Raw genomic sequence first — 25,075 nt, 5'->3', positions numbered from 1 at the left:
TCAATGAATTATGACACGCCTGCCGTTGGCATCTTTGTGTGGGTTAAATAAGGGTATGCAAAGAAGGCTGTGACATCCCATGCCGAAAATTGGATGGACTAGAGAAGACCCGCCCAGGAGTCCCAGCCAATCGGTGAATGGCCATTGCAGTCCCCGCCACCTCAAATGGCCTGACGATGGTATGGACGTAAGCCACCTTTCATCTTCTTCCTATTGCATCTCTTCTACAATGTGATAAACTTTTTACAATTGTGTAGGTGTACAAGCTACGGCGCTGGGCGGCTTTCAGAGAGAGAAGTGAAAAAGCTTACGGCACCTGGGATTCCCAGGCGGTCTTCCATCCAGGTACTAACCAGGCCCTGCTCTGCTTAGCTTCCGAGATCAGACGAGATCGGGCGGAACCAGAGAGGTATGGCCGTAAGCTGCTTTTTATCTTTTTCCTAATCCTTTATAATGCGTCAAAAAATTATGTCACGCCTGCCGTTGGCATCTTTGTGTGGGTTAAATAAGGGTATGCAAAGAAGGCTGTGACATCCTATGGCGAAAATTGGATGGACTAGAGAAGACCCGCCCAGGAGTCCCAGCCAATCGGTGGATGGCCATTGCAGTCCCCGCCACCTCAAATGGCCTGACGATGGTATGGACGTAAGCCACCTTTCATCTTCTTCCTATTGCATCTCTTCTACAATGTGAAATACTTTTTACAATTGTGAAGGTGTACAATCTGCGGCGGTGGGCGGCTTTCGGAGAGAGAAGTGAAAAAGCTTACGGCACCTGGGATTCCCAGGCGGTCTTCCATCCAGGTACTAACCAGGCCCTGCTCTGCTTAGCTTCCGAGATCAGACGAGATCAGGCGGAACCAGAGAGGTATGGCCGTAAGCTGCTTTTTATCTTTTTCCTAATCCTTTATAATGCGTCAATGAATTATGACACGCCAGCCGTTGGCATCTTTGTGTGGGTTAAATAAGGGTATGCAAAGAAGGCTGTGACATCCCATGCCGAAAATTGGATGGACTAGAGAAGACCCGCCCAGGAGTCCCAGCCAATCGGTGAATGGCCATTGCAGTCCCCGCCACCTCAAATGGCCTGACGATGGTATGGACGTAAGCCACCTTTCATCTTCTTCCTATTGCATCTCTTCTACAATGTGATTTTTTTTTTACAATTGTGTAGGTGTACAATCTACGGCGCTGGGCGGCTTTCAGAGAGAGAAGTTAAAAAGCTTACGGCACCTGGGATTCCCAGGCGGTCTTCCATCCAGGTACTAACCAGGGCCTGCTCTGCTTAGCTTCCGAGATCAGACGAGATCGGGCGGAACCAGAGAGGTATGGCCGTAAGCTGCTTTTCATCTTTTTCCTAATCCTTTAAAACGTGTCAAAGATAATCAGAAGTTTCTTTTTCTAAAATTGAAGCAGTTCTTAGCATTGGCAAGAGAGGTTCCTAAAGCCTGAAGGTAACTTTACTTTTCTTCACTGGCAATTCTAACATGTTGGGTTAGCACCTGTATTTCAACGGCTAAATTACAAACAACAGTATGCCAATCGTAAATGTTGACCAACACTAATTTAGCAATCATGAAACGGAATCATTTTGGATAATATTGTCTAATTTCCTTTCATATCCAACGTTAAAACAGGTGTACAATCTGCGGCGCTCGGCGGCTTTCGGAGAGAGAAGTGAAAAAGCTTACGGCACCTGGGATTCCCAGGCGGTCTTCCATCCAGGTACTAACCAGGCCCTGCTCTGCTTAGCTTGCGAGATCAGACGAGATCGGGCGGAACCAGAGAGGTATGGCCGTAAGCTGCTTTTTATCTTTTTCCTAATCCTTTATAATGCGTCAAAAAATTATGTCACGCCTGCCGTTGGCATCTTTGTGTGGGTTAAATAAGGGTATGCAAAGAAGGCTGTGACATCCTATGGCGAAAATTGGATGGACTAGAGAAGACCCGCCCAGGAGTCCCAGCCAATCGGTGGATGGCCATTGCAGTCCCCGCCACCTCAAATGGCCTGACGATGGTATGGACGTAAGCCACCTTTCATCTTCTTCCTATTGCATCTCTTCTACAATGTGATAAACTTTTTACAATTGTGTAGGTGTACAAGCTACGGCGCTGGGCGGCTTTCAGAGAGAGAAGTGAAAAAGCTTACGGCACCTGGGATTCCCAGGCGGTCTTCCATCCAGGTACTAACCAGGCCCTGCTCTGCTTAGCTTCCGAGATCAGACGAGATCGGGCGGAACCAGAGAGGTATGGCCGTAAGCTGCTTTTTATCTTTTTCCTAATCCTTTATAATGCGTCAAAGATAATCAGAAGAGTTTCTTTTTCTAAAATTGAAGCAGTTCTTAGGATTGGCAAGAGAGGTTTCTAAAACCTGAAGGTAACTTTACTTTTCTTCACTGGCAATTCTAACATGTTGGGTTAGCACCTGTATTTCAACGGCTAAATTACAAACAAAAGTATGCCAATTGTTAAATGTTGATCAACACTAATTTAGCAACCATGAAACGGAATCATTTTGGATAATATTGTCTAATTGCCTTTCATATCCAACGTTAAAACAACACTAAACATGCATCTCTTCAACAATGTGATATACTTTTTGTAATTTGTAGGTGTACAATCTGCGGCGCTCGGCGGCTTTCGGTGAGAGAAGGTAAAAAGCTTACGGCACCTGGGATTCCCAGGCGGTCTTCCATCCAGGTACTAACCAGGCCCTGCTCTGCTTAGCTTCCGAGATCAGACGAGATCGGGCGGAACCAGAGAGGTATGGCCGTAAGCTGCTTTTTATCTTTTTCCTAATCCTTTATAATGCGTCAATGAATTATGACACGCCTGCCGTTGGCATCTTTGTGTGGGTTAAATAAGGGTATGCAAAGAAGGCTGTGACATCCCATGCCGAAAATTGGATGGACTAGAGAAGACCCGCCCAGGAGTCCCAGCCAATCGGTGAATGGCCATTGCAGTCCCCGCCACCTCAAATGGCCTGACGATGGTATGGACGTAAGCCACCTTTCATCTTCTTCCTATTGCATCTCTTCTACAATGTGAATTTTTTTTTACAATTGTGTAGGTGTACAATCTACGGCGCTGGGCGGCTTTCAGAGAGAGAAGTGAAAAAGCTTACGGCACCTGGGATTCCCAGGCGGTCTTCCATCCAGGTACTAACCAGGCCCTGCTCTGCTTAGCTTCCGAGATCAGACGAGATCGGGCGGAACCAGAGAGGTATGGACGTAAGCTGCTTTTCATCTTTTTCCTAATCCTTTAAAACGTGTCAAAGATAATCAGAAGTTTCTTTTTCTAAAATTGAAGCAGTTCTTAGCATTGGCAAGAGAGGTTCCTAAAGCCTGAAGGTAACTTTACTTTTCTTCACTGGCAATTCTAACATGTTGGGTTAGCACCTGTATTTCAACGGCTAAATTACAAACAACAGTATGCCAATCGTAAATGTTGACCAACACTAATTTAGCAATCATGAAACGGAATCATTTTGGATAATATTGTCTAATTTCCTTTCATATCCAACGTTAAAACAGGTGTACAATCTGCGGCGCTCGGCGGCTTTCGGAGAGAGAAGTGAAAAAGCTTACGGCACCTGGGATTCCCAGGCGGTCTTCCATCCAGGTACTAACCAGGCCCTGCTCTGCTTAGCTTCCGAGATCAGACGAGATCGGGCGGAACCAGAGAGGTATGGCCGTAAGCTGCTTTTTATCTTTTTCCTAATCCTTTATAATGCGTCAATGAATTATGACACGCCTGCCGTTGGCATCTTTGTGTGGGTTAAATAAGGGTATGCAAAGAAGGCTGTGACATCCCATGCCGAAAATTGGATGGACTAGAGAAGACCCGCCCAGGAGTCCCAGCCAATCGGTGAATGGCCATTGCAGTCCCCGCCACCTCAAATGGCCTGACGATGGTATGGACGTAAGCCACCTTTCATCTTCTTCCTATTGCATCTCTTCTACAATGTGAATTTTTTTTTACAATTGTGTAGGTGTACAATCTACGGCGCTGGGCGGCTTTCAGAGAGAGAAGTGAAAAAGCTTACGGCACCTGGGATTCCCAGGCGGTCTTCCATCCAGGTACTAACCAGGCCCTGCTCTGCTTAGCTTCCGAGATCAGACGAGATCGGGCGGAACCAGAGAGGTATGGACGTAAGCTGCTTTTCATCTTTTTCCTAATCCTTTAAAACGTGTCAAAGATAATCAGAAGTTTCTTTTTCTAAAATTGAAGCAGTTCTTAGCATTGGCAAGAGAGGTTCCTAAAGCCTGAAGGTAACTTTACTTTTCTTCACTGGCAATTCTAACATGTTGGGTTAGCACCTGTATTTCAACGGCTAAATTACAAACAACAGTATGCCAATCGTAAATGTTGACCAACACTAATTTAGCAATCATGAAACGGAATCATTTTGGATAATATTGTCTAATTTCCTTTCATATCCAACGTTAAAACAGGTGTACAATCTGCGGCGCTCGGCGGCTTTCGGAGAGAGAAGTGAAAAAGCTTACGGCACCTGGGATTCCCAGGCGGTCTTCCATCCAGGTACTAACCAGGCCCTGCTCTGCTTAGCTTCCGAGATCAGACGAGATCGGGCGGAACCAGAGAGGTATGGCCGTAAGCTGCTTTTTATCTTTTTCCTAATCCTTTATAATGCGTCAAAAAATTATGTCACGCCTGCCGTTGGCATCTTTGTGTGGGTTAAATAAGGGTATGCAAAGAAGGCTGTGACATCCTATGGCGAAAATTGGATGGACTAGAGAAGACCCGCCCAGGAGTCCCAGCCAATCGGTGGATGGCCATTGCAGTCCCCGCCACCTCAAATGGCCTGACGATGGTATGGACGTAAGCCACCTTTCATCTTCTTCCTATTGCATCTCTTCTACAATGTGATAAACTTTTTACAATTGTGTAGGTGTACAAGCTACGGCGCTGGGCGGCTTTCAGAGAGAGAAGTGAAAAAGCTTACGGCACCTGGGATTCCCAGGCGGTCTTCCATCCAGGTACTAACCAGGCCCTGCTCTGCTTAGCTTCCGAGATCAGACGAGATCGGGCGGAACCAGAGAGGTATGGCCGTAAGCTGCTTTTTATCTTTTTCCTAATCCTTTATAATGCGTCAAAGATAATCAGAAGAGTTTCTTTTTCTAAAATTGAAGCAGTTCTTAGGATTGGCAAGAGAGGTTTCTAAAACCTGAAGGTAACTTTACTTTTCTTCACTGGCAATTCTAACATGTTGGGTTAGCACCTGTATTTCAACGGCTAAATTACAAACAAAAGTATGCCAATTGTTAAATGTTGATCAACACTAATTTAGCAACCATGAAACGGAATCATTTTGGATAATATTGTCTAATTGCCTTTCATATCCAACGTTAAAACAACACTAAACATGCATCTCTTCAACAATGTGATATACTTTTTGTAATTTGTAGGTGTACAATCTGCGGCGCTCGGCGGCTTTCGGTGAGAGAAGTGAAAAAGCTTACGGCACCTGGGATTCCCAGGCGGTCTTCCATCCAGGTACTAACCAGGCCCCGCTCTGCTTAGCTTCCGAGATCAGACGAGATCGGGCGGAACCAGAGAGGTATGGCTGTAAGCTGCTTTTTATCTTTTTCCTAATCCTTTATAATGCGTCAATGAATTATGACACGCCTGCCGTTGGCATCTTTGTGTGGGTTAAATAAGGGTATGCAAAGAAGGCTGTGACATCCCATGCCGAAAATTGGATGGACTAGAGAAGACCCGCCCAGGAGTCCCAGCCAATCGGTGAATGGCCATTGCAGTCCCCGCCACCTCAAATGGCCTGACGATGGTATGGACGTAAGCCACCTTTCATCTTCTTCCTATTGCATCTCTTCTACAATGTGAATTTTTTTTTACAATTGTGTAGGTGTACAATCTACGGCGCTGGGCGGCTTTCAGAGAGAGAAGTTAAAAAGCTTACGGCACCTGGGATTCCCAGGCGGTCTTCCATCCAGGTACTAACCAGGCCCTGCTCTGCTTAGCTTCCGAGATCAGACGAGATCGGGCGGAACCAGAGAGGTATGGCCGTAAGCTGCTTTTCATCTTTTTCCTAATCCTTTAAAACGTGTCAAAGATAATCAGAAGTTTCTTTTTCTAAAATTGAAGCAGTTCTTAGCATTGGCAAGAGAGGTTCCTAAAGCCTGAAGGTAACTTTACTTTTCTTCACTGGCAATTCTAACATGTTGGGTTAGCACCTGTATTTCAACGGCTAAATTACAAACAACAGTATGCCAATCGTAAATGTTGACCAACACTAATTTAGCAATCATGAAACGGAATCATTTTGGATAATATTGTCTAATTTCCTTTCATATCCAACGTTAAAACAGGTGTACAATCTGCGGCGCTCGGCGGCTTTCGGAGAGAGAAGTGAAAAAGCTTACGGCACCTGGGATTCCCAGGCGGTCTTCCATCCAGGTACTAAACAGGCCCTGCTCTGCTTAGCTTGCGAGATCAGACGAGATCGGGCGGAACCAGAGAGGTATGGCCGTAAGCTGCTTTTTATCTTTTTCCTAATCCTTTATAATGCGTCAAAAAATTATGTCACGCCTGCCGTTGGCATCTTTGTGTGGGTTAAATAAGGGTATGCAAAGAAGGCTGTGACATCCTATGGCGAAAATTGGATGGACTAGAGAAGACCCGCCCAGGAGTCCCAGCCAATCGGTGGATGGCCATTGCAGTCCCCGCCACCTCAAATGGCCTGACGATGGTATGGACGTAAGCCACCTTTCATCTTCTTCCTATTGCATCTCTTCTACAATGTGATAAGCTTTTTACAATTGTGTAGGTGTACAAGCTACGGCGCTGGGCGGCTTTCAGAGAGAGAAGTGAAAAAGCTTACGGCACCTGGGATTCCCAGGCGGTCTTCCATCCAGGTACTAACCAGGCCCTGCTCTGCTTAGCTTCCGAGATCAGACGAGATCGGGCGGAACCAGAGAGGTATGGCCGTAAGCTGCTTTTTATCTTTTTCCTAATCCTTTATAATGCGTCAAAGATAATCAGAAGAGTTTCTTTTTCTAAAATTGAAGCAGTTCTTAGGATTGGCAAGAGAGGTTTCTAAAACCTGAAGGTAACTTTACTTTTCTTCACTGGCAATTCTAACATGTTGGGTTAGCACCTGTATTTCAACGGCTAAATTACAAACAAAAGTATGCCAATTGTTAAATGTTGATCAACACTAATTTAGCAACCATGAAACGGAATCATTTTGGATAATATTGTCTAATTGCCTTTCATATCCAACGTTAAAACAACACTAAACATGCATCTCTTCAACAATGTGATATACTTTTTGTAATTTGTAGGTGTACAATCTGCGGCGCTCGGCGGCTTTCGGTGAGAGAAGGTAAAAAGCTTACGGCACCTGGGATTCCCAGGCGGTCTTCCATCCAGGTACTAACCAGGCCCTGCTCTGCTTAGCTTCCGAGATCAGACGAGATCGGGCGGAACCAGAGAGGTATGGCCGTAAGCTGCTTTTTATCTTTTTCCTAATCCTTTATAATGCGTCAATGAATTATGACACGCCTGCCGTTGGCATCTTTGTGTGGGTTAAATAAGGGTATGCAAAGAAGGCTGTGACATCCCATGCCGAAAATTGGATGGACTAGAGAAGACCCGCCCAGGAGTCCCAGCCAATCGGTGAATGGCCATTGCAGTCCCCGCCACCTCAAATGGCCTGACGATGGTATGGACGTAAGCCACCTTTCATCTTCTTCCTATTGCATCTCTTCTACAATGTGATCAACTTTTTACAATTGTGTAGGTGTACAATCTACGGCGCTGGGCGGCTTTCAGAGAGAGAAGTGAAAAAGCTTACGGCACCTGGGATTCCCAGGCGGTCTTCCATCCAGGTACTAACCAGGCCCTGCTCTGCTTAGCTTCCGAGATCAGACGAGATCGGGCGGAACCAGAGAGGTATGGACGTAAGCTGCTTTTCATCTTTTTCCTAATCCTTTAAAACGTGTCAAAGATAATCAGAAGTTTCTTTTTCTAAAATTGAAGCAGTTCTTAGCATTGGCAAGAGAGGTTCCTAAAGCCTGAAGGTAACTTTACTTTTCTTCACTGGCAATTCTAACATGTTGGGTTAGCACCTGTATTTCAACGGCTAAATTACAAACAACAGTATGCCAATCGTAAATGTTGACCAACACTAATTTAGCAATCATGAAACGGAATCATTTTGGATAATATTGTCTAATTTCCTTTCATATCCAACGTTAAAACAGGTGTACAATCTGCGGCGCTCGGCGGCTTTCGGAGAGAGAAGTGAAAAAGCTTACGGCACCTGGGATTCCCAGGCGGTCTTCCATCCAGGTACTAACCAGGCCCTGCTCTGCTTAGCTTCCGAGATCAGACGAGATCGGGCGGAACCAGAGAGGTATGGCCGTAAGCTGCTTTTTATCTTTTTCCTAATCCTTTATAATGCGTCAATGAATTATGACACGCCTGCCGTTGGCATCTTTGTGTGGGTTAAATAAGGGTATGCAAAGAAGGCTGTGACATCCCATGCCGAAAATTGGATGGACTAGAGAAGACCCGCCCAGGAGTCCCAGCCAATCGGTGAATGGCCATTGCAGTCCCCGCCACCTCAAATGGCCTGACGATGGTATGGACGTAAGCCACCTTTCATCTTCTTCCTATTGCATCTCTTCTACAATGTGAATTTTTTTTTACAATTGTGTAGGTGTACAATCTACGGCGCTGGGCGGCTTTCAGAGAGAGAAGTGAAAAAGCTTACGGCACCTGGGATTCCCAGGCGGTCTTCCATCCAGGTACTAACCAGGCCCTGCTCTGCTTAGCTTCCGAGATCAGACGAGATCGGGCGGAACCAGAGAGGTATGGACGTAAGCTGCTTTTCATCTTTTTCCTAATCCTTTAAAACGTGTCAAAGATAATCAGAAGTTTCTTTTTCTAAAATTGAAGCAGTTCTTAGCATTGGCAAGAGAGGTTCCTAAAGCCTGAAGGTAACTTTACTTTTCTTCACTGGCAATTCTAACATGTTGGGTTAGCACCTGTATTTCAACGGCTAAATTACAAACAACAGTATGCCAATCGTAAATGTTGACCAACACTAATTTAGCAATCATGAAACGGAATCATTTTGGATAATATTGTCTAATTTCCTTTCATATCCAACGTTAAAACAGGTGTACAATCTGCGGCGCTCGGCGGCTTTCGGAGAGAGAAGTGAAAAAGCTTACGGCACCTGGGATTCCCAGGCGGTCTTCCATCCAGGTACTAACCAGGCCCTGCTCTGCTTAGCTTCCGAGATCAGACGAGATCGGGCGGAACCAGAGAGGTATGGCCGTAAGCTGCTTTTTATCTTTTTCCTAATCCTTTATAATGCGTCAAAAAATTATGTCACGCCTGCCGTTGGCATCTTTGTGTGGGTTAAATAAGGGTATGCAAAGAAGGCTGTGACATCCTATGGCGAAAATTGGATGGACTAGAGAAGACCCGCCCAGGAGTCCCAGCCAATCGGTGGATGGCCATTGCAGTCCCCGCCACCTCAAATGGCCTGACGATGGTATGGACGTAAGCCACCTTTCATCTTCTTCCTATTGCATCTCTTCTACAATGTGATAAACTTTTTACAATTGTGTAGGTGTACAAGCTACGGCGCTGGGCGGCTTTCAGAGAGAGAAGTGAAAAAGCTTACGGCACCTGGGATTCCCAGGCGGTCTTCCATCCAGGTACTAACCAGGCCCTGCTCTGCTTAGCTTCCGAGATCAGACGAGATCGGGCGGAACCAGAGAGGTATGGCCGTAAGCTGCTTTTTATCTTTTTCCTAATCCTTTATAATGCGTCAAAGATAATCAGAAGAGTTTCTTTTTCTAAAATTGAAGCAGTTCTTAGGATTGGCAAGAGAGGTTTCTAAAACCTGAAGGTAACTTTACTTTTCTTCACTGGCAATTCTAACATGTTGGGTTAGCACCTGTATTTCAACGGCTAAATTACAAACAAAAGTATGCCAATTGTTAAATGTTGATCAACACTAATTTAGCAACCATGAAACGGAATCATTTTGGATAATATTGTCTAATTGCCTTTCATATCCAACGTTAAAACAACACTAAACATGCATCTCTTCAACAATGTGATATACTTTTTGTAATTTGTAGGTGTACAATCTGCGGCGCTCGGCGGCTTTCGGTGAGAGAAGTGAAAAAGCTTACGGCACCTGGGATTCCCAGGCGGTCTTCCATCCAGGTACTAACCAGGCCCCGCTCTGCTTAGCTTCCGAGATCAGACGAGATCGGGCGGAACCAGAGAGGTATGGCTGTAAGCTGCTTTTTATCTTTTTCCTAATCCTTTATAATGCGTCAATGAATTATGACACGCCTGCCGTTGGCATCTTTGTGTGGGTTAAATAAGGGTATGCAAAGAAGGCTGTGACATCCCATGCCGAAAATTGGATGGACTAGAGAAGACCCGCCCAGGAGTCCCAGCCAATCGGTGAATGGCCATTGCAGTCCCCGCCACCTCAAATGGCCTGACGATGGTATGGACGTAAGCCACCTTTCATCTTCTTCCTATTGCATCTCTTCTACAATGTGAATTTTTTTTTACAATTGTGTAGGTGTACAATCTACGGCGCTGGGCGGCTTTCAGAGAGAGAAGTTAAAAAGCTTACGGCACCTGGGATTCCCAGGCGGTCTTCCATCCAGGTACTAACCAGGCCCTGCTCTGCTTAGCTTCCGAGATCAGACGAGATCGGGCGGAACCAGAGAGGTATGGCCGTAAGCTGCTTTTCATCTTTTTCCTAATCCTTTAAAACGTGTCAAAGATAATCAGAAGTTTCTTTTTCTAAAATTGAAGCAGTTCTTAGCATTGGCAAGAGAGGTTCCTAAAGCCTGAAGGTAACTTTACTTTTCTTCACTGGCAATTCTAACATGTTGGGTTAGCACCTGTATTTCAACGGCTAAATTACAAACAACAGTATGCCAATCGTAAATGTTGACCAACACTAATTTAGCAATCATGAAACGGAATCATTTTGGATAATATTGTCTAATTTCCTTTCATATCCAACGTTAAAACAGGTGTACAATCTGCGGCGCTCGGCGGCTTTCGGAGAGAGAAGTGAAAAAGCTTACGGCACCTGGGATTCCCAGGCGGTCTTCCATCCAGGTACTAAACAGGCCCTGCTCTGCTTAGCTTGCGAGATCAGACGAGATCGGGCGGAACCAGAGAGGTATGGCCGTAAGCTGCTTTTTATCTTTTTCCTAATCCTTTATAATGCGTCAAAAAATTATGTCACGCCTGCCGTTGGCATCTTTGTGTGGGTTAAATAAGGGTATGCAAAGAAGGCTGTGACATCCTATGGCGAAAATTGGATGGACTAGAGAAGACCCGCCCAGGAGTCCCAGCCAATCGGTGGATGGCCATTGCAGTCCCCGCCACCTCAAATGGCCTGACGATGGTATGGACGTAAGCCACCTTTCATCTTCTTCCTATTGCATCTCTTCTACAATGTGATAAGCTTTTTACAATTGTGTAGGTGTACAAGCTACGGCGCTGGGCGGCTTTCAGAGAGAGAAGTGAAAAAGCTTACGGCACCTGGGATTCCCAGGCGGTCTTCCATCCAGGTACTAACCAGGCCCTGCTCTGCTTAGCTTCCGAGATCAGACGAGATCGGGCGGAACCAGAGAGGTATGGCCGTAAGCTGCTTTTTATCTTTTTCCTAATCCTTTATAATGCGTCAAAGATAATCAGAAGAGTTTCTTTTTCTAAAATTGAAGCAGTTCTTAGGATTGGCAAGAGAGGTTTCTAAAACCTGAAGGTAACTTTACTTTTCTTCACTGGCAATTCTAACATGTTGGGTTAGCACCTGTATTTCAACGGCTAAATTACAAACAAAAGTATGCCAATTGTTAAATGTTGATCAACACTAATTTAGCAACCATGAAACGGAATCATTTTGGATAATATTGTCTAATTGCCTTTCATATCCAACGTTAAAACAACACTAAACATGCATCTCTTCAACAATGTGATATACTTTTTGTAATTTGTAGGTGTACAATCTGCGGCGCTCGGCGGCTTTCGGTGAGAGAAGGTAAAAAGCTTACGGCACCTGGGATTCCCAGGCGGTCTTCCATCCAGGTACTAACCAGGCCCTGCTCTGCTTAGCTTCCGAGATCAGACGAGATCGGGCGGAACCAGAGAGGTATGGCCGTAAGCTGCTTTTTATCTTTTTCCTAATCCTTTATAATGCGTCAATGAATTATGACACGCCTGCCGTTGGCATCTTTGTGTGGGTTAAATAAGGGTATGCAAAGAAGGCTGTGACATCCCATGCCGAAAATTGGATGGACTAGAGAAGACCCGCCCAGGAGTCCCAGCCAATCGGTGAATGGCCATTGCAGTCCCCGCCACCTCAAATGGCCTGACGATGGTATGGACGTAAGCCACCTTTCATCTTCTTCCTATTGCATCTCTTCTACAATGTGATCAACTTTTTACAATTGTGTAGGTGTACAATCTACGGCGCTGGGCGGCTTTCAGAGAGAGAAGTGAAAAAGCTTACGGCACCTGGGATTCCCAGGCGGTCTTCCATCCAGGTACTAACCAGGCCCTGCTCTGCTTAGCTTCCGAGATCAGACGAGATCGGGCGGAACCAGAGAGGTATGGACGTAAGCTGCTTTTCATCTTTTTCCTAATCCTTTAAAACGTGTCAAAGATAATCAGAAGTTTCTTTTTCTAAAATTGAAGCAGTTCTTAGCATTGGCAAGAGAGGTTCCTAAAGCCTGAAGGTAACTTTACTTTTCTTCACTGGCAATTCTAACATGTTGGGTTAGCACCTGTATTTCAACGGCTAAATTACAAACAACAGTATGCCAATCGTAAATGTTGACCAACACTAATTTAGCAATCATGAAACGGAATCATTTTGGATAATATTGTCTAATTTCCTTTCATATCCAACGTTAAAACAGGTGTACAATCTGCGGCGCTCGGCGGCTTTCGGAGAGAGAAGTGAAAAAGCTTACGGCACCTGGGATTCCCAGGCGGTCTTCCATCCAGGTACTAACCAGGCCCTGCTCTGCTTAGCTTCCGAGATCAGACGAGATCGGGCGGAACCAGAGAGGTATGGCCGTAAGCTGCTTTTTATCTTTTTCCTAATCCTTTATAATGCGTCAATGAATTATGACACGCCTGCCGTTGGCATCTTTGTGTGGGTTAAATAAGGGTATGCAAAGAAGGCTGTGACATCCCATGCCGAAAATTGGATGGACTAGAGAAGACCCGCCCAGGAGTCCCAGCCAATCGGTGAATGGCCATTGCAGTCCCCGCCACCTCAAATGGCCTGACGATGGTATGGACGTAAGCCACCTTTCATCTTCTTCCTATTGCATCTCTTCTACAATGTGAATTTTTTTTTACAATTGTGTAGGTGTACAATCTACGGCGCTGGGCGGCTTTCAGAGAGAGAAGTGAAAAAGCTTACGGCACCTGGGATTCCCAGGCGGTCTTCCATCCAGGTACTAACCAGGCCCTGCTCTGCTTAGCTTCCGAGATCAGACGAGATCGGGCGGAACCAGAGAGGTATGGACGTAAGCTGCTTTTCATCTTTTTCCTAATCCTTTAAAACGTGTCAAAGATAATCAGAAGTTTCTTTTTCTAAAATTGAAGCAGTTCTTAGCATTGGCAAGAGAGGTTCCTAAAGCCTGAAGGTAACTTTACTTTTCTTCACTGGCAATTCTAACATGTTGGGTTAGCACCTGTATTTCAACGGCTAAATTACAAACAACAGTATGCCAATCGTAAATGTTGACCAACACTAATTTAGCAATCATGAAACGGAATCATTTTGGATAATATTGTCTAATTTCCTTTCATATCCAACGTTAAAACAGGTGTACAATCTGCGGCGCTCGGCGGCTTTCGGAGAGAGAAGTGAAAAAGCTTACGGCACCTGGGATTCCCAGGCGGTCTTCCATCCAGGTACTAACCAGGCCCTGCTCTGCTTAGCTTCCGAGATCAGACGAGATCGGGCGGAACCAGAGAGGTATGGCCGTAAGCTGCTTTTTATCTTTTTCCTAATCCTTTATAATGCGTCAATGAATTATGACACGCCTGCCGTTGGCATCTTTGTGTGGGTTAAATAAGGGTATGCAAAGAAGGCTGTGACATCCCATGCCGAAAATTGGATGGACTAGAGAAGACCCGCCCAGGAGTCCCAGCCAATCGGTGAATGGCCATTGCAGTCCCCGCCACCTCAAATGGCCTGACGATGGTATGGACGTAAGCCACCTTTCATCTTCTTCCTATTGCATCTCTTCTACAATGTGATAAACTTTTTACAATTGTGTAGGTGTACAAGCTACGGCGCTGGGCGGCTTTCAGAGAGAGAAGTGAAAAAGCTTACGGCACCTGGGATTCCCAGGCGGTCTTCCATCCAGGTACTAACCAGGCCCTGCTCTGCTTAGCTTCCGAGATCAGACGAGATCGGGCGGAACCAGAGAGGTATGGCCGTAAGCTGCTTTTTATCTTTTTCCTAATCCTTTATAATGCGTCAAAGATAATCAGAAGAGTTTCTTTTTCTAAAATTGAAGCAGTTCTTAGGATTGGCAAGAGAGGTTTCTAAAACCTGAAGGTAACTTTACTTTTCTTCACTGGCAATTCTAACATGTTGGGTTAGCACCTGTATTTCAACGGCTAAATTACAAACAAAAGTATGCCAATTGTTAAATGTTGATCAACACTAATTTAGCAACCATGAAACGGAATCATTTTGGATAATATTGTCTAATTGCCTTTCATATCCAACGTTAAAACAACACTAAACATGCATCTCTTCAACAATGTGATATACTTTTTGTAATTTGTAGGTGTACAATCTGCGGCGCTCGGCGGCTTTCGGTGAGAGAAGTGAAAAAGCTTACGGCACCTGGGATTCCCAGGCGGTCTTCCATCCAGGTACTAACCAGGCCCCGCTCTGCTTAGCTTCCGAGATCAGACGAGATCGGGCGGAACCAGAGAGGTATGGCTGTAAGCTGCTTTTTATCTTTTTCCTAATCCTTTAAAACGTGTCAAAGATAATCAGAAGTTTCTTTTTCTAAAATTGAAGCAGTTCTTAGCATTGGCAAGAGAGGTTCCTAAAACCTGAAGGTAACTTTACTTTTCTTCACTGGTAAATCTAACATGTTTGGTTAGCACCTGTATTTCAACGGCTAAATTACAAACAATAGTATGCCAATCGTAAAATGTTGATCAACACCAATTTAGCAATCATGAAACGGAATCATTTTGGATAATATTGTCTAATTTCCTTTCATATCCAACGTTAAAACAACACTAAACATGCATCTCTTCAACAATGTGATATACTTTTTGTAATTTGTAGGTGTACAATCTGCGGCGCTCTGCAGCTTTCAGAGAGAAGTGAAAAAGCTTACGGCACCTGGGATTCCCAGGCGGTCTTCCATCCAGGTACTAACCAGGCCCTGCTCTGCTTAGCTTCCGAGATCAGACGAGATCGGGCGGAACCAGAGAGGTATGGCCGTAAGCTGCTTTTTATCTTTTTCCTAATCCTTTATAATGCGTCAAAAAATTATGTCACGCCTGCCGTTGGCATCTTTGTGTGGGTTAAATAAGGGTATGCAAAGAAGGCTGTGACATCCTATGGCGAAAATTGGATGGACTAGAGAAGACCCGCCCAGGAGTCCCAGCCAATCGGTGGATGGCCATTGCAGTCCCCGCCACCTCAAATGGCCTGACGATGGTATGGACGTAAGCCACCTTTCATCTTCTTCCTATTGCATCTCTTCTACAATGTGAAATACTTTTTACAATTGTGAAGGTGTACAATCTGCGGCGGTGGGCGGCTTTCGGAGAGAGAAGTGAAAAAGCTTACGGCACCTGGGATTCCCAGGCGGTCTTCCATCCAGGTACTAACCAGGCCCTGCTCTGCTTAGCTTCCGAGATCAGACGAGATCGGGCGGAACCAGAGAGGTATGGCCGTAAGCTGCTTTTTATCTTTTTCCTAATCCTTTATAATGCGTCAATGAATTATGACACGCCAGCCGTTGGCATCTTTGTGTGGGTTAAATAAGGGTATGCAAAGAAGGCTGTGACATCCCATGCCGAAAATTGGATGGACTAGAGAAGACCCGCCCAGGAGTCCCAGCCATTCGGTGAATGGCCATTGCAGTCCCCGCCACCTCAAATGGCCTGACGATGGTATGGACGTAAGCCACCTTTCATCTTCTTCCTATTGCATCTCTTCTACAATGTGAATTTTTTTTTACAATTGTGTAGGTTTACAATCTACGGCGATGGGCGGCTTTCAGAGAGAGAAGTGAAAAAGCTTACGGCACCTGGGATTCCCAGGCGGTCTTCCATCCAGGTACGAACCAGGCCCTGCTCTGCTTAGCTTCCGAGATCAGACGAGATCGGGCGGAACCAGAGAGGTATGGACGTAAGCTGCTTTTCATCTTTTTCCTAATCCTTTAAAACGTGTCAAAGATAATCAGAAGTTTCTTTTTCTAAAATTGAAGCAGTTCTTAGCATTGGCAAGAGAGGTTCCTAAAGCCTGAAGGTAACTTTACTTTTCTTCACTGGCAATTCTAACATGTTGGGTTAGCACCTGTATTTCAACGGCTAAATTACAAACAACAGTATGCCAATCGTAAATGTTGACCAACACTAATTTAGCAATCATGAAACGGAATCATTTTGGATAATATTGTCTAATTTCCTTTCATATCCAACGTTAAAACAGGTGTACAATCTGCGGCGCTCGGCGGCTTTCGGAGAGAGAAGTGAAAAAGCTTACGGCACCTGGGATTCCCAGGCGGTCTTCCATCCAGGTACTAACCAGGCCCTGCTCTGCTTAGCTTCCGAGATCAGACGAGATCGGGCGGAACCAGAGAGGTATGGCCGTAAGCTGCTTTTAATCTTTTTCCTAATCCTTTATAATGCGTCAATGAATTATGACACGCCTGCCGTTGGCATCTTTGTGTGGGTTAAATAAGGGTATGCAAAGAAGGCTGTGACATCCCATGCCGAAAATTGGATGGACTAGAGAAGACCCGCCCAGGAGTCCCAGCCAATCGGTGAATGGCCATTGCAGTCCCCGCCACCTCAAATGGCCTGACGATGGTATGGACGTAAGCCACCTTTCATCTTCTTCCTATTGCATCTCTTCTACAATGTGATAAACTTTTTACAATTGTGTAGGTGTACAAGCTACGGCGCTGGGCGGCTTTCAGAGAGAGAAGTGAAAAAGCTTACGGCACCTGGGATTCCCAGGCGGTCTTCCATCCAGGTACTAACCAGGCCCTGCTCTGCTTAGCTTCCGAGATCAGACGAGATCGGGCGGAACCAGAGAGGTATGGCCATAAGCTGCTTTTTATCTTTTTCCTAATCCTTTATAATGCGTCAAAGATAATGAGAAGAGTTTCTTTTTCTAAAATTGAAGCAGTTCTTAGGATTGGCAAGAGAGGTTTCTAAAACCTGAAGGTAACTTTACTTTTCTTCACTGGCAATTCTAACATGTTGGGTTAGCACCTGTATTTCAACGGCTAAATTACAAACAAAAGTATGCCAATTGTTAAATGTTGATCAACACTAATTTAGCAACCATGAAACGGAATCATTTTGGATAATATTGTCTAATTGCCTTTCATATCCAACGTTAAAACAACACTAAACATGCATCTCTTCAACAATGTGATATACTTTTTGTAATTTGTAGGTGAACAATCTGCGGCGCTCGGCGGCTTTCGGTGAGAGAAGTGAAAAAGCTTACGGCACCTGGGATTCCCAGGCGGTCTTCCATCCAGGTACTAACCAGGCCCCGCTCTGCTTAGCTTCCGAGATCAGACGAGATCGGGCGGAACCAGAGAGGTATGGCTGTAAGCTGCTTTTTATCTTTTTCCTAATCCTTTAAAACGTGTCAAAGATAATCAGAAGTTTCTTTTTCTAAAATTGAAGCAGTTCTTAGCATTGGCAAGAGAGGTTCCTAAAACCTGAAGGTAACTTTACTTTTCTTCACTGGTAAATCTAACATGTTTGGTTAGCACCTGTATTTCAACGGCTAAATTACAAACAATAGTATGCCAATCGTAAAATGTTGATCAACACCAATTTAGCAATCATGAAACGGAATCATTTTGGATAATATTGTCTAATTTCCTTTCATATCCAACGTTAAAACAACACTAAACATGCATCTCTTCAACAATGTGATATACTTTTTGTAATTTGTAGGTGTACAATCTGCGGCGCTCTGCAGCTTTCAGAGAGAAGTGAAAAAGCTTACGGCACCTGGGATTCCCAGGCGGTCTTCCATCCAGGTACTAACCAGGCCCTGCTCTGCTTAGCTTCCGAGATCAGACGAGATCGGGCGGAACCAGAGAGGTATGGCCGTAAGCTGCTTTTTATCTTTTTCCTAATCCTTTATAATGCGTCAATGAATTATGACACGCCTGCCGTTGGCATCTTTGTGTGGGTTAAATAAGGGTATGCAAAGAAGGCTGTGACATCCTATGGCGAAAATTGGATGGACTAGAGAAGACCCGCCCAGGAGTCCCAGCCAATCGGTGGATGGCCATTGCAGTCCCCGCCACCTCAAATGGCCTGACGATGGTATGGACGTAAGCCACCTTTCATCTTCTTCCTATTGCATCTCTTCTACAATGTGAAATACTTTTTACAATTGTGAAGGTGTACAATCTGCGGCGGTGGGCGGCTTTCGGAGAGAGAAGTGAAAAAGCTTACGGCACCTGGGATTCCCAGGCGGTCTTCCATCCAGGTACTAACCAGGCCCTGCTCTGCTTAGCTTCCGAGATCAGACGAGATCGGGCGGAACCAGAGAGGTATGGCCGTAAGCTGCTTTTTATCTTTTTCCTAATCCTTTATAATGCGTCAATGAATTATGACACGCCAGCCGTTGGCATCTTTGTGTGGGTTAAATAAGGGTATGCAAAGAAGGCTGTGACATCCCATGCCGAAAATTGGATGGACTAGAGAAGACCCGCCCAGGAGTCCCAGCCATTCGGTGAATGGCCATTGCAGTCCCCGCCACCTCAAATGGCCTGACGATGGTATGGACGTAAGCCACCTTTCATCTTCTTCCTATTGCATCTCTTCTACAATGTGAATTTTTTTTTACAATTGTGTAGGTGTACAATCTACGGCGATGGGCGGCTTTCAGAGAGAGAAGTGAAAAAGCTTACGGCACCTGGGATTCCCAGGCGGTCTTCCATCCAGGTACTAACCAGGCCCTGCTCTGCTTAGCTTCCGAGATCAGACGAGATCGGGCGGAACCAGAGAGGTATGGACGTAAGCTGCTTTTCATCTTTTTCCTAATCCTTTAAAACGTGTCAAAGATAATCAGAAGTTTCTTTTTCTAAAATTGAAGCAGTTCTTAGCATTGGCAAGAGAGGTTCCTAAAGCCTGAAGGTAACTTTACTTTTCTTCACTGGCAATTCTAACATGTTGGGTTAGCACCTGTATTTCAACGGCTAAATTACAAACAACAGTATGCCAATCGTAAATGTTGACCAACACTAATTTAGCAATCATGAAACGGAATCATTTTGGATAATATTGTCTAATTTCCTTTCATATCCAACGTTAAAACAGGTGTACAATCTGCGGCGCTCGGCGGCTTTCGGAGAGAGAAGTGAAAAAGCTTACGGCACCTGGGATTCCCAGGCGGTCTTCCATCCAGGTACTAACCAGGCCCTGCTCTGCTTAGCTTCCGAGATCAGACGAGATCGGGCGGAACCAGAGAGGTATGGCCGTAAGCTGCTTTTAATCTTTTTCCTAATCCTTTATAATGCGTCAATGAATTATGACACGCCTGCCGTTGGCATCTTTGTGTGGGTTAAATAAGGGTATGCAAAGAAGGCTGTGACATCCCATGCCGAAAATTGGATGGACTAGAGAAGACCCGCCCAGGAGTCCCAGCCAATCGGTGAATGGCCATTGCAGTCCCCGCCACCTCAAATGGCCTGACGATGGTATGGACGTAAGCCACCTTTCATCTTCTTCCTATTGCATCTCTTCTACAATGTGATAAACTTTTTACAATTGTGTAGGTGTACAAGCTACGGCGCTGGGCGGCTTTCAGAGAGAGAAGTGAAAAAGCTTACGGCACCTGGGATTCCCAGGCGGTCTTCCATCCAGGTACTAACCAGGCCCTGCTCTGCTTAGCTTCCGAGATCAGACGAGATCGGGCGGAACCAGAGAGGTATGGCCGTAAGCTGCTTTTTATCTTTTTCCTAATCCTTTATAATGCGTCAATGAATTATGACACGCCTGCCGTTGGCATCTTTGTGTGGGTTAAATAAGGGTATGCAAAGAAGGCTGTGACATCCCATGCCGAAAATTGGATGGACTAGAGAAGACCCGCCCAGGAGTCCCAGCCAATCGGTGAATGGCCATTGCAGTCCCCGCCACCTCAAATGGCCTGACGATGGTATGGACGTAAGCCACCTTTCATCTTCTTCCTATTGCATCTCTTCTACAATGTGATCAACTTTTTACAATTGTGTAGGTGTACAATCTACGGCGCTGGGCGGCTTTCAGAGAGAGAAGTGAAAAAGCTTACGGCACCTGGGATTCCCAGGCGGTCTTCCATCCAGGTACTAACCAGGCCCTGCTCTGCTTAGCTTCCGAGATCAGACGAGATCGGGCGGAACCAGAGAGGTATGGACGTAAGCTGCTTTTCATCTTTTTCCTAATCCTTTAAAACGTGTCAAAGATAATCAGAAGTTTCTTTTTCTAAAATTGAAGCAGTTCTTAGCATTGGCAAGAGAGGTTCCTAAAGCCTGAAGGTAACTTTACTTTTCTTCACTGGCAATTCTAACATGTTGGGTTAGCACCTGTATTTCAACGGCTAAATTACAAACAACAGTATGCCAATCGTAAATGTTGACCAACACTAATTTAGCAATCATGAAACGGAATCATTTTGGATAATATTGTCTAATTTCCTTTCATATCCAACGTTAAAACAGGTGTACAATCTGCGGCGCTCGGCGGCTTTCGGAGAGAGAAGTGAAAAAGCTTACGGCACCTGGGATTCCCAGGCGGTCTTCCATCCAGGTACTAACCAGGCCCTGCTCTGCTTAGCTTCCGAGATCAGACGAGATCGGGCGGAACCAGAGAGGTATGGCCGTAAGCTGCTTTTTATCTTTTTCCTAATCCTTTATAATGCGTCAATGAATTATGACACGCCTGCCGTTGGCATCTTTGTGTGGGTTAAATAAGGGTATGCAAAGAAGGCTGTGACATCCCATGCCGAAAATTGGATGGACTAGAGAAGACCCGCCCAGGAGTCCCAGCCAATCGGTGAATGGCCATTGCAGTCCCCGCCACCTCAAATGGCCTGACGATGGTATGGACGTAAGCCACCTTTCATCTTCTTCCTATTGCATCTCTTCTACAATGTGAATTTTTTTTTACAATTGTGTAGGTGTACAATCTACGGCGCTGGGCGGCTTTCAGAGAGAGAAGTGAAAAAGCTTACGGCACCTGGGATTCCCAGGCGGTCTTCCATCCAGGTACTAACCAGGCCCTGCTCTGCTTAGCTTCCGAGATCAGACGAGATCGGGCGGAACCAGAGAGGTATGGACGTAAGCTGCTTTTCATCTTTTTCCTAATCCTTTAAAACGTGTCAAAGATAATCAGAAGTTTCTTTTTCTAAAATTGAAGCAGTTCTTAGCATTGGCAAGAGAGGTTCCTAAAGCCTGAAGGTAACTTTACTTTTCTTCACTGGCAATTCTAACATGTTGGGTTAGCACCTGTATTTCAACGGCTAAATTACAAACAACAGTATGCCAATCGTAAATGTTGACCAACACTAATTTAGCAATCATGAAACGGAATCATTTTGGATAATATTGTCTAATTTCCTTTCATATCCAACGTTAAAACAGGTGTACAATCTGCGGCGCTCGGCGGCTTTCGGAGAGAGAAGTGAAAAAGCTTACGGCACCTGGGATTCCCAGGCGGTCTTCCATCCAGGTACTAACCAGGCCCTGCTCTGCTTAGCTTCCGAGATCAGACGAGATCGGGCGGAACCAGAGAGGTATGGCCGTAAGCTGCTTTTTATCTTTTTCCTAATCCTTTATAATGCGTCAATGAATTATGACACGCCTGCCGTTGGCATCTTTGTGTGGGTTAAATAAGGGTATGCAAAGAAGGCTGTGACATCCCATGCCGAAAATTGGATGGACTAGAGAAGACCCGCCCAGGAGTCCCAGCCAATCGGTGAATGGCCATTGCAGTCCCCGCCACCTCAAATGGCCTGACGATGGTATGGACGTAAGCCACCTTTCATCTTCTTCCTATTGCATCTCTTCTACAATGTGATAAACTTTTTACAATTGTGTAGGTGTACAAGCTACGGCGCTGGGCGGCTTTCAGAGAGAGAAGTGAAAAAGCTTACGGCACCTGGGATTCCCAGGCGGTCTTCCATCCAGGTACTAACCAGGCCCTGCTCTGCTTAGCTTCCGAGATCAGACGAGATCGGGCGGAACCAGAGAGGTATGGCCGTAAGCTGCTTTTTATCTTTTTCCTAATCCTTTATAATGCGTCAAAGATAATCAGAAGAGTTTCTTTTTCTAAAATTGAAGCAGTTCTTAGGATTGGCAAGAGAGGTTTCTAAAACCTGAAGGTAACTTTACTTTTCTTCACTGGCAATTCTAACATGTTGGGTTAGCACCTGTATTTCAACGGCTAAATTACAAACAAAAGTATGCCAATTGTTAAATGTTGATCAACACTAATTTAGCAACCATGAAACGGAATCATTTTGGATAATATTGTCTAATTGCCTTTCATATCCAACGTTAAAACAACACTAAACATGCATCTCTTCAACAATGTGATATACTTTTTGTAATTTGTAGGTGTACAATCTGCGGCGCTCGGCGGCTTTCGGTGAGAGAAGTGAAAAAGCTTACGGCACCTGGGATTCCCAGGCGGTCTTCCATCCAGGTACTAACCAGGCCCCGCTCTGCTTAGCTTCCGAGATCAGACGAGATCGGGCGGAACCAGAGAGGTATGGCTGTAAGCTGCTTTTTATCTTTTTCCTAATCCTTTAAAACGTGTCAAAGATAATCAGAAGTTTCTTTTTCTAAAATTGAAGCAGTTCTTAGCATTGGCAAGAGAGGTTCCTAAAACCTGAAGGTAACTTTACTTTTCTTCACTGGTAAATCTAACATGTTTGGTTAGCACCTGTATTTCAACGGCTAAATTACAAACAATAGTATGCCAATCGTAAAATGTTGATCAACACCAATTTAGCAATCATGAAACGGAATCATTTTGGATAATATTGTCTAATTTCCTTTCATATCCAACGTTAAAACAACACTAAACATGCATCTCTTCAACAATGTGATATACTTTTTGTAATTTGTAGGTGTACAATCTGCGGCGCTCTGCAGCTTTCAGAGAGAAGTGAAAAAGCTTACGGCACCTGGGATTCCCAGGCGGTCTTCCATCCAGGTACTAACCAGGCCCTGCTCTGCTTAGCTTCCGAGATCAGACGAGATCGGGCGGAACCAGAGAGGTATGGCCGTAAGCTGCTTTTTATCTTTTTCCTAATCCTTTATAATGCGTCAAAAAATTATGTCACGCCTGCCGTTGGCATCTTTGTGTGGGTTAAATAAGGGTATGCAAAGAAGGCTGTGACATCCTATGGCGAAAATTGGATGGACTAGAGAAGACCCGCCCAGGAGTCCCAGCCAATCGGTGGATGGCCATTGCAGTCCCCGCCACCTCAAATGGCCTGACGATGGTATGGACGTAAGCCACCTTTCATCTTCTTCCTATTGCATCTCTTCTACAATGTGAAATACTTTTTACAATTGTGAAGGTGTACAATCTGCGGCGGTGGGCGGCTTTCGGAGAGAGAAGTGAAAAAGCTTACGGCACCTGGGATTCCCAGGCGGTCTTCCATCCAGGTACTAACCAGGCCCTGCTCTGCTTAGCTTCCGAGATCAGACGAGATCGGGCGGAACCAGAGAGGTATGGCCGTAAGCTGCTTTTTATCTTTTTCCTAATCCTTTATAATGCGTCAATGAATTATGACACGCCAGCCGTTGGCATCTTTGTGTGGGTTAAATAAGGGTATGCAAAGAAGGCTGTGACATCCCATGCCGAAAATTGGATGGACTAGAGAAGACCCGCCCAGGAGTCCCAGCCATTCGGTGAATGGCCATTGCAGTCCCCGCCACCTCAAATGGCCTGACGATGGTATGGACGTAAGCCACCTTTCATCTTCTTCCTATTGCATCTCTTCTACAATGTGAATTTTTTTTTACAATTGTGTAGGTTTACAATCTACGGCGATGGGCGGCTTTCAGAGAGAGAAGTGAAAAAGCTTACGGCACCTGGGATTCCCAGGCGGTCTTCCATCCAGGTACGAACCAGGCCCTGCTCTGCTTAGCTTCCGAGATCAGACGAGATCGGGCGGAACCAGAGAGGTATGGACGTAAGCTGCTTTTCATCTTTTTCCTAATCCTTTAAAACGTGTCAAAGATAATCAGAAGTTTCTTTTTCTAAAATTGAAGCAGTTCTTAGCATTGGCAAGAGAGGTTCCTAAAGCCTGAAGGTAACTTTACTTTTCTTCACTGGCAATTCTAACATGTTGGGTTAGCACCTGTATTTCAACGGCTAAATTACAAACAACAGTATGCCAATCGTAAATGTTGACCAACACTAATTTAGCAATCATGAAACGGAATCATTTTGGATAATATTGTCTAATTTCCTTTCATATCCAACGTTAAAACAGGTGTACAATCTGCGGCGCTCGGCGGCTTTCGGAGAGAGAAGTGAAAAAGCTTACGGCACCTGGGATTCCCAGGCGGTCTTCCATCCAGGTACTAACCAGGCCCTGCTCTGCTTAGCTTCCGAGATCAGACGAGATCGGGCGGAACCAGAGAGGTATGGCCGTAAGCTGCTTTTAATCTTTTTCCTAATCCTTTATAATGCGTCAATGAATTATGACACGCCTGCCGTTGGCATCTTTGTGTGGGTTAAATAAGGGTATGCAAAGAAGGCTGTGACATCCCATGCCGAAAATTGGA

General features: G+C 45.2%; 53 non-coding genes across 53 annotated transcripts; all 53 read right to left on the bottom strand.

Moving 5' to 3' along the window:
- Positions 1-304: 304 nt before the first annotated feature.
- LOC134110582 (5S ribosomal RNA) lies at positions 305-423 on the bottom strand. The gene has a single exon (XR_009943967.1). It is a non-coding gene; the product is annotated as a 5S ribosomal RNA (ribosomal RNA).
- Positions 424-762: 339 nt separating this feature from the next.
- LOC134109917 (5S ribosomal RNA) lies at positions 763-881 on the bottom strand. Its single transcript, XR_009943312.1, has one exon. It is a non-coding gene; the product is annotated as a 5S ribosomal RNA (ribosomal RNA).
- Positions 882-1,220: 339 nt separating this feature from the next.
- Positions 1,221-1,339, bottom strand: LOC134110017 (5S ribosomal RNA). The gene has a single exon (XR_009943411.1). It is a non-coding gene; the product is annotated as a 5S ribosomal RNA (ribosomal RNA).
- A 344-nt stretch (positions 1,340-1,683) lies between these two features.
- Positions 1,684-1,802, bottom strand: LOC134110051 (5S ribosomal RNA). Its single transcript, XR_009943445.1, has one exon. It is a non-coding gene; the product is annotated as a 5S ribosomal RNA (ribosomal RNA).
- Positions 1,803-2,141: 339 nt separating this feature from the next.
- On the bottom strand, positions 2,142-2,260 carry LOC134110580 (5S ribosomal RNA). Its single transcript, XR_009943965.1, has one exon. It is a non-coding gene; the product is annotated as a 5S ribosomal RNA (ribosomal RNA).
- Positions 2,261-2,658: 398 nt separating this feature from the next.
- LOC134110579 (5S ribosomal RNA) lies at positions 2,659-2,777 on the bottom strand. Its single transcript, XR_009943964.1, has one exon. It is a non-coding gene; the product is annotated as a 5S ribosomal RNA (ribosomal RNA).
- A 339-nt stretch (positions 2,778-3,116) lies between these two features.
- LOC134109993 (5S ribosomal RNA) lies at positions 3,117-3,235 on the bottom strand. Its single transcript, XR_009943388.1, has one exon. It is a non-coding gene; the product is annotated as a 5S ribosomal RNA (ribosomal RNA).
- A 344-nt stretch (positions 3,236-3,579) lies between these two features.
- Positions 3,580-3,698, bottom strand: LOC134110578 (5S ribosomal RNA). The gene has a single exon (XR_009943963.1). It is a non-coding gene; the product is annotated as a 5S ribosomal RNA (ribosomal RNA).
- Positions 3,699-4,037: 339 nt separating this feature from the next.
- On the bottom strand, positions 4,038-4,156 carry LOC134109992 (5S ribosomal RNA). The gene has a single exon (XR_009943387.1). It is a non-coding gene; the product is annotated as a 5S ribosomal RNA (ribosomal RNA).
- A 344-nt stretch (positions 4,157-4,500) lies between these two features.
- On the bottom strand, positions 4,501-4,619 carry LOC134110577 (5S ribosomal RNA). Its single transcript, XR_009943962.1, has one exon. It is a non-coding gene; the product is annotated as a 5S ribosomal RNA (ribosomal RNA).
- A 339-nt stretch (positions 4,620-4,958) lies between these two features.
- LOC134110576 (5S ribosomal RNA) lies at positions 4,959-5,077 on the bottom strand. The gene has a single exon (XR_009943961.1). It is a non-coding gene; the product is annotated as a 5S ribosomal RNA (ribosomal RNA).
- A 398-nt stretch (positions 5,078-5,475) lies between these two features.
- On the bottom strand, positions 5,476-5,594 carry LOC134110095 (5S ribosomal RNA). The gene has a single exon (XR_009943489.1). It is a non-coding gene; the product is annotated as a 5S ribosomal RNA (ribosomal RNA).
- Positions 5,595-5,933: 339 nt separating this feature from the next.
- On the bottom strand, positions 5,934-6,052 carry LOC134110575 (5S ribosomal RNA). The gene has a single exon (XR_009943960.1). It is a non-coding gene; the product is annotated as a 5S ribosomal RNA (ribosomal RNA).
- A 344-nt stretch (positions 6,053-6,396) lies between these two features.
- Positions 6,397-6,515, bottom strand: LOC134110170 (5S ribosomal RNA). The gene has a single exon (XR_009943564.1). It is a non-coding gene; the product is annotated as a 5S ribosomal RNA (ribosomal RNA).
- A 339-nt stretch (positions 6,516-6,854) lies between these two features.
- LOC134110574 (5S ribosomal RNA) lies at positions 6,855-6,973 on the bottom strand. Its single transcript, XR_009943959.1, has one exon. It is a non-coding gene; the product is annotated as a 5S ribosomal RNA (ribosomal RNA).
- A 398-nt stretch (positions 6,974-7,371) lies between these two features.
- LOC134110573 (5S ribosomal RNA) lies at positions 7,372-7,490 on the bottom strand. The gene has a single exon (XR_009943958.1). It is a non-coding gene; the product is annotated as a 5S ribosomal RNA (ribosomal RNA).
- A 339-nt stretch (positions 7,491-7,829) lies between these two features.
- Positions 7,830-7,948, bottom strand: LOC134109990 (5S ribosomal RNA). The gene has a single exon (XR_009943385.1). It is a non-coding gene; the product is annotated as a 5S ribosomal RNA (ribosomal RNA).
- Positions 7,949-8,292: 344 nt separating this feature from the next.
- LOC134110572 (5S ribosomal RNA) lies at positions 8,293-8,411 on the bottom strand. Its single transcript, XR_009943957.1, has one exon. It is a non-coding gene; the product is annotated as a 5S ribosomal RNA (ribosomal RNA).
- Positions 8,412-8,750: 339 nt separating this feature from the next.
- Positions 8,751-8,869, bottom strand: LOC134109989 (5S ribosomal RNA). Its single transcript, XR_009943384.1, has one exon. It is a non-coding gene; the product is annotated as a 5S ribosomal RNA (ribosomal RNA).
- A 344-nt stretch (positions 8,870-9,213) lies between these two features.
- On the bottom strand, positions 9,214-9,332 carry LOC134110571 (5S ribosomal RNA). The gene has a single exon (XR_009943956.1). It is a non-coding gene; the product is annotated as a 5S ribosomal RNA (ribosomal RNA).
- Positions 9,333-9,671: 339 nt separating this feature from the next.
- Positions 9,672-9,790, bottom strand: LOC134110569 (5S ribosomal RNA). The gene has a single exon (XR_009943954.1). It is a non-coding gene; the product is annotated as a 5S ribosomal RNA (ribosomal RNA).
- Positions 9,791-10,188: 398 nt separating this feature from the next.
- LOC134110094 (5S ribosomal RNA) lies at positions 10,189-10,307 on the bottom strand. The gene has a single exon (XR_009943488.1). It is a non-coding gene; the product is annotated as a 5S ribosomal RNA (ribosomal RNA).
- A 339-nt stretch (positions 10,308-10,646) lies between these two features.
- On the bottom strand, positions 10,647-10,765 carry LOC134110568 (5S ribosomal RNA). The gene has a single exon (XR_009943953.1). It is a non-coding gene; the product is annotated as a 5S ribosomal RNA (ribosomal RNA).
- A 344-nt stretch (positions 10,766-11,109) lies between these two features.
- On the bottom strand, positions 11,110-11,228 carry LOC134110168 (5S ribosomal RNA). Its single transcript, XR_009943562.1, has one exon. It is a non-coding gene; the product is annotated as a 5S ribosomal RNA (ribosomal RNA).
- Positions 11,229-11,567: 339 nt separating this feature from the next.
- LOC134110567 (5S ribosomal RNA) lies at positions 11,568-11,686 on the bottom strand. Its single transcript, XR_009943952.1, has one exon. It is a non-coding gene; the product is annotated as a 5S ribosomal RNA (ribosomal RNA).
- Positions 11,687-12,084: 398 nt separating this feature from the next.
- Positions 12,085-12,203, bottom strand: LOC134110566 (5S ribosomal RNA). Its single transcript, XR_009943951.1, has one exon. It is a non-coding gene; the product is annotated as a 5S ribosomal RNA (ribosomal RNA).
- A 339-nt stretch (positions 12,204-12,542) lies between these two features.
- Positions 12,543-12,661, bottom strand: LOC134109988 (5S ribosomal RNA). Its single transcript, XR_009943383.1, has one exon. It is a non-coding gene; the product is annotated as a 5S ribosomal RNA (ribosomal RNA).
- A 344-nt stretch (positions 12,662-13,005) lies between these two features.
- On the bottom strand, positions 13,006-13,124 carry LOC134110565 (5S ribosomal RNA). The gene has a single exon (XR_009943950.1). It is a non-coding gene; the product is annotated as a 5S ribosomal RNA (ribosomal RNA).
- A 339-nt stretch (positions 13,125-13,463) lies between these two features.
- LOC134109987 (5S ribosomal RNA) lies at positions 13,464-13,582 on the bottom strand. The gene has a single exon (XR_009943382.1). It is a non-coding gene; the product is annotated as a 5S ribosomal RNA (ribosomal RNA).
- Positions 13,583-13,926: 344 nt separating this feature from the next.
- LOC134110564 (5S ribosomal RNA) lies at positions 13,927-14,045 on the bottom strand. The gene has a single exon (XR_009943949.1). It is a non-coding gene; the product is annotated as a 5S ribosomal RNA (ribosomal RNA).
- A 339-nt stretch (positions 14,046-14,384) lies between these two features.
- On the bottom strand, positions 14,385-14,503 carry LOC134110563 (5S ribosomal RNA). Its single transcript, XR_009943948.1, has one exon. It is a non-coding gene; the product is annotated as a 5S ribosomal RNA (ribosomal RNA).
- Positions 14,504-14,901: 398 nt separating this feature from the next.
- Positions 14,902-15,020, bottom strand: LOC134110093 (5S ribosomal RNA). Its single transcript, XR_009943487.1, has one exon. It is a non-coding gene; the product is annotated as a 5S ribosomal RNA (ribosomal RNA).
- Positions 15,021-15,414: 394 nt separating this feature from the next.
- Positions 15,415-15,533, bottom strand: LOC134110562 (5S ribosomal RNA). Its single transcript, XR_009943947.1, has one exon. It is a non-coding gene; the product is annotated as a 5S ribosomal RNA (ribosomal RNA).
- Positions 15,534-15,872: 339 nt separating this feature from the next.
- Positions 15,873-15,991, bottom strand: LOC134110561 (5S ribosomal RNA). Its single transcript, XR_009943946.1, has one exon. It is a non-coding gene; the product is annotated as a 5S ribosomal RNA (ribosomal RNA).
- Positions 15,992-16,330: 339 nt separating this feature from the next.
- LOC134110166 (5S ribosomal RNA) lies at positions 16,331-16,449 on the bottom strand. Its single transcript, XR_009943560.1, has one exon. It is a non-coding gene; the product is annotated as a 5S ribosomal RNA (ribosomal RNA).
- Positions 16,450-16,793: 344 nt separating this feature from the next.
- On the bottom strand, positions 16,794-16,912 carry LOC134110560 (5S ribosomal RNA). The gene has a single exon (XR_009943945.1). It is a non-coding gene; the product is annotated as a 5S ribosomal RNA (ribosomal RNA).
- A 339-nt stretch (positions 16,913-17,251) lies between these two features.
- On the bottom strand, positions 17,252-17,370 carry LOC134109808 (5S ribosomal RNA). The gene has a single exon (XR_009943203.1). It is a non-coding gene; the product is annotated as a 5S ribosomal RNA (ribosomal RNA).
- Positions 17,371-17,768: 398 nt separating this feature from the next.
- On the bottom strand, positions 17,769-17,887 carry LOC134110091 (5S ribosomal RNA). Its single transcript, XR_009943485.1, has one exon. It is a non-coding gene; the product is annotated as a 5S ribosomal RNA (ribosomal RNA).
- Positions 17,888-18,281: 394 nt separating this feature from the next.
- On the bottom strand, positions 18,282-18,400 carry LOC134110558 (5S ribosomal RNA). Its single transcript, XR_009943943.1, has one exon. It is a non-coding gene; the product is annotated as a 5S ribosomal RNA (ribosomal RNA).
- Positions 18,401-18,739: 339 nt separating this feature from the next.
- Positions 18,740-18,858, bottom strand: LOC134110557 (5S ribosomal RNA). The gene has a single exon (XR_009943942.1). It is a non-coding gene; the product is annotated as a 5S ribosomal RNA (ribosomal RNA).
- Positions 18,859-19,197: 339 nt separating this feature from the next.
- LOC134109986 (5S ribosomal RNA) lies at positions 19,198-19,316 on the bottom strand. The gene has a single exon (XR_009943381.1). It is a non-coding gene; the product is annotated as a 5S ribosomal RNA (ribosomal RNA).
- Positions 19,317-19,660: 344 nt separating this feature from the next.
- Positions 19,661-19,779, bottom strand: LOC134110556 (5S ribosomal RNA). The gene has a single exon (XR_009943941.1). It is a non-coding gene; the product is annotated as a 5S ribosomal RNA (ribosomal RNA).
- A 339-nt stretch (positions 19,780-20,118) lies between these two features.
- Positions 20,119-20,237, bottom strand: LOC134110555 (5S ribosomal RNA). The gene has a single exon (XR_009943940.1). It is a non-coding gene; the product is annotated as a 5S ribosomal RNA (ribosomal RNA).
- A 339-nt stretch (positions 20,238-20,576) lies between these two features.
- On the bottom strand, positions 20,577-20,695 carry LOC134109985 (5S ribosomal RNA). The gene has a single exon (XR_009943380.1). It is a non-coding gene; the product is annotated as a 5S ribosomal RNA (ribosomal RNA).
- A 344-nt stretch (positions 20,696-21,039) lies between these two features.
- On the bottom strand, positions 21,040-21,158 carry LOC134110554 (5S ribosomal RNA). The gene has a single exon (XR_009943939.1). It is a non-coding gene; the product is annotated as a 5S ribosomal RNA (ribosomal RNA).
- A 339-nt stretch (positions 21,159-21,497) lies between these two features.
- Positions 21,498-21,616, bottom strand: LOC134109984 (5S ribosomal RNA). Its single transcript, XR_009943379.1, has one exon. It is a non-coding gene; the product is annotated as a 5S ribosomal RNA (ribosomal RNA).
- Positions 21,617-21,960: 344 nt separating this feature from the next.
- Positions 21,961-22,079, bottom strand: LOC134110553 (5S ribosomal RNA). Its single transcript, XR_009943938.1, has one exon. It is a non-coding gene; the product is annotated as a 5S ribosomal RNA (ribosomal RNA).
- Positions 22,080-22,418: 339 nt separating this feature from the next.
- Positions 22,419-22,537, bottom strand: LOC134110552 (5S ribosomal RNA). Its single transcript, XR_009943937.1, has one exon. It is a non-coding gene; the product is annotated as a 5S ribosomal RNA (ribosomal RNA).
- Positions 22,538-22,935: 398 nt separating this feature from the next.
- LOC134110090 (5S ribosomal RNA) lies at positions 22,936-23,054 on the bottom strand. The gene has a single exon (XR_009943484.1). It is a non-coding gene; the product is annotated as a 5S ribosomal RNA (ribosomal RNA).
- A 394-nt stretch (positions 23,055-23,448) lies between these two features.
- On the bottom strand, positions 23,449-23,567 carry LOC134110551 (5S ribosomal RNA). The gene has a single exon (XR_009943936.1). It is a non-coding gene; the product is annotated as a 5S ribosomal RNA (ribosomal RNA).
- A 339-nt stretch (positions 23,568-23,906) lies between these two features.
- LOC134110550 (5S ribosomal RNA) lies at positions 23,907-24,025 on the bottom strand. Its single transcript, XR_009943935.1, has one exon. It is a non-coding gene; the product is annotated as a 5S ribosomal RNA (ribosomal RNA).
- Positions 24,026-24,364: 339 nt separating this feature from the next.
- LOC134110165 (5S ribosomal RNA) lies at positions 24,365-24,483 on the bottom strand. Its single transcript, XR_009943559.1, has one exon. It is a non-coding gene; the product is annotated as a 5S ribosomal RNA (ribosomal RNA).
- Positions 24,484-24,827: 344 nt separating this feature from the next.
- Positions 24,828-24,946, bottom strand: LOC134110549 (5S ribosomal RNA). The gene has a single exon (XR_009943934.1). It is a non-coding gene; the product is annotated as a 5S ribosomal RNA (ribosomal RNA).
- Between the last annotated feature and the right edge of the window lie 129 nt (positions 24,947-25,075).

The sequence above is a fragment of the Pungitius pungitius genome, unplaced genomic scaffold (genome assembly GCF_949316345.1).
Source record: "Pungitius pungitius unplaced genomic scaffold, fPunPun2.1 scaffold_37, whole genome shotgun sequence".
In the NCBI taxonomy this organism is placed as follows: Eukaryota; Metazoa; Chordata; class Actinopteri; order Perciformes; family Gasterosteidae; genus Pungitius; species Pungitius pungitius.
This window is presented reverse-complemented; position numbering and strand designations above follow the sequence as displayed.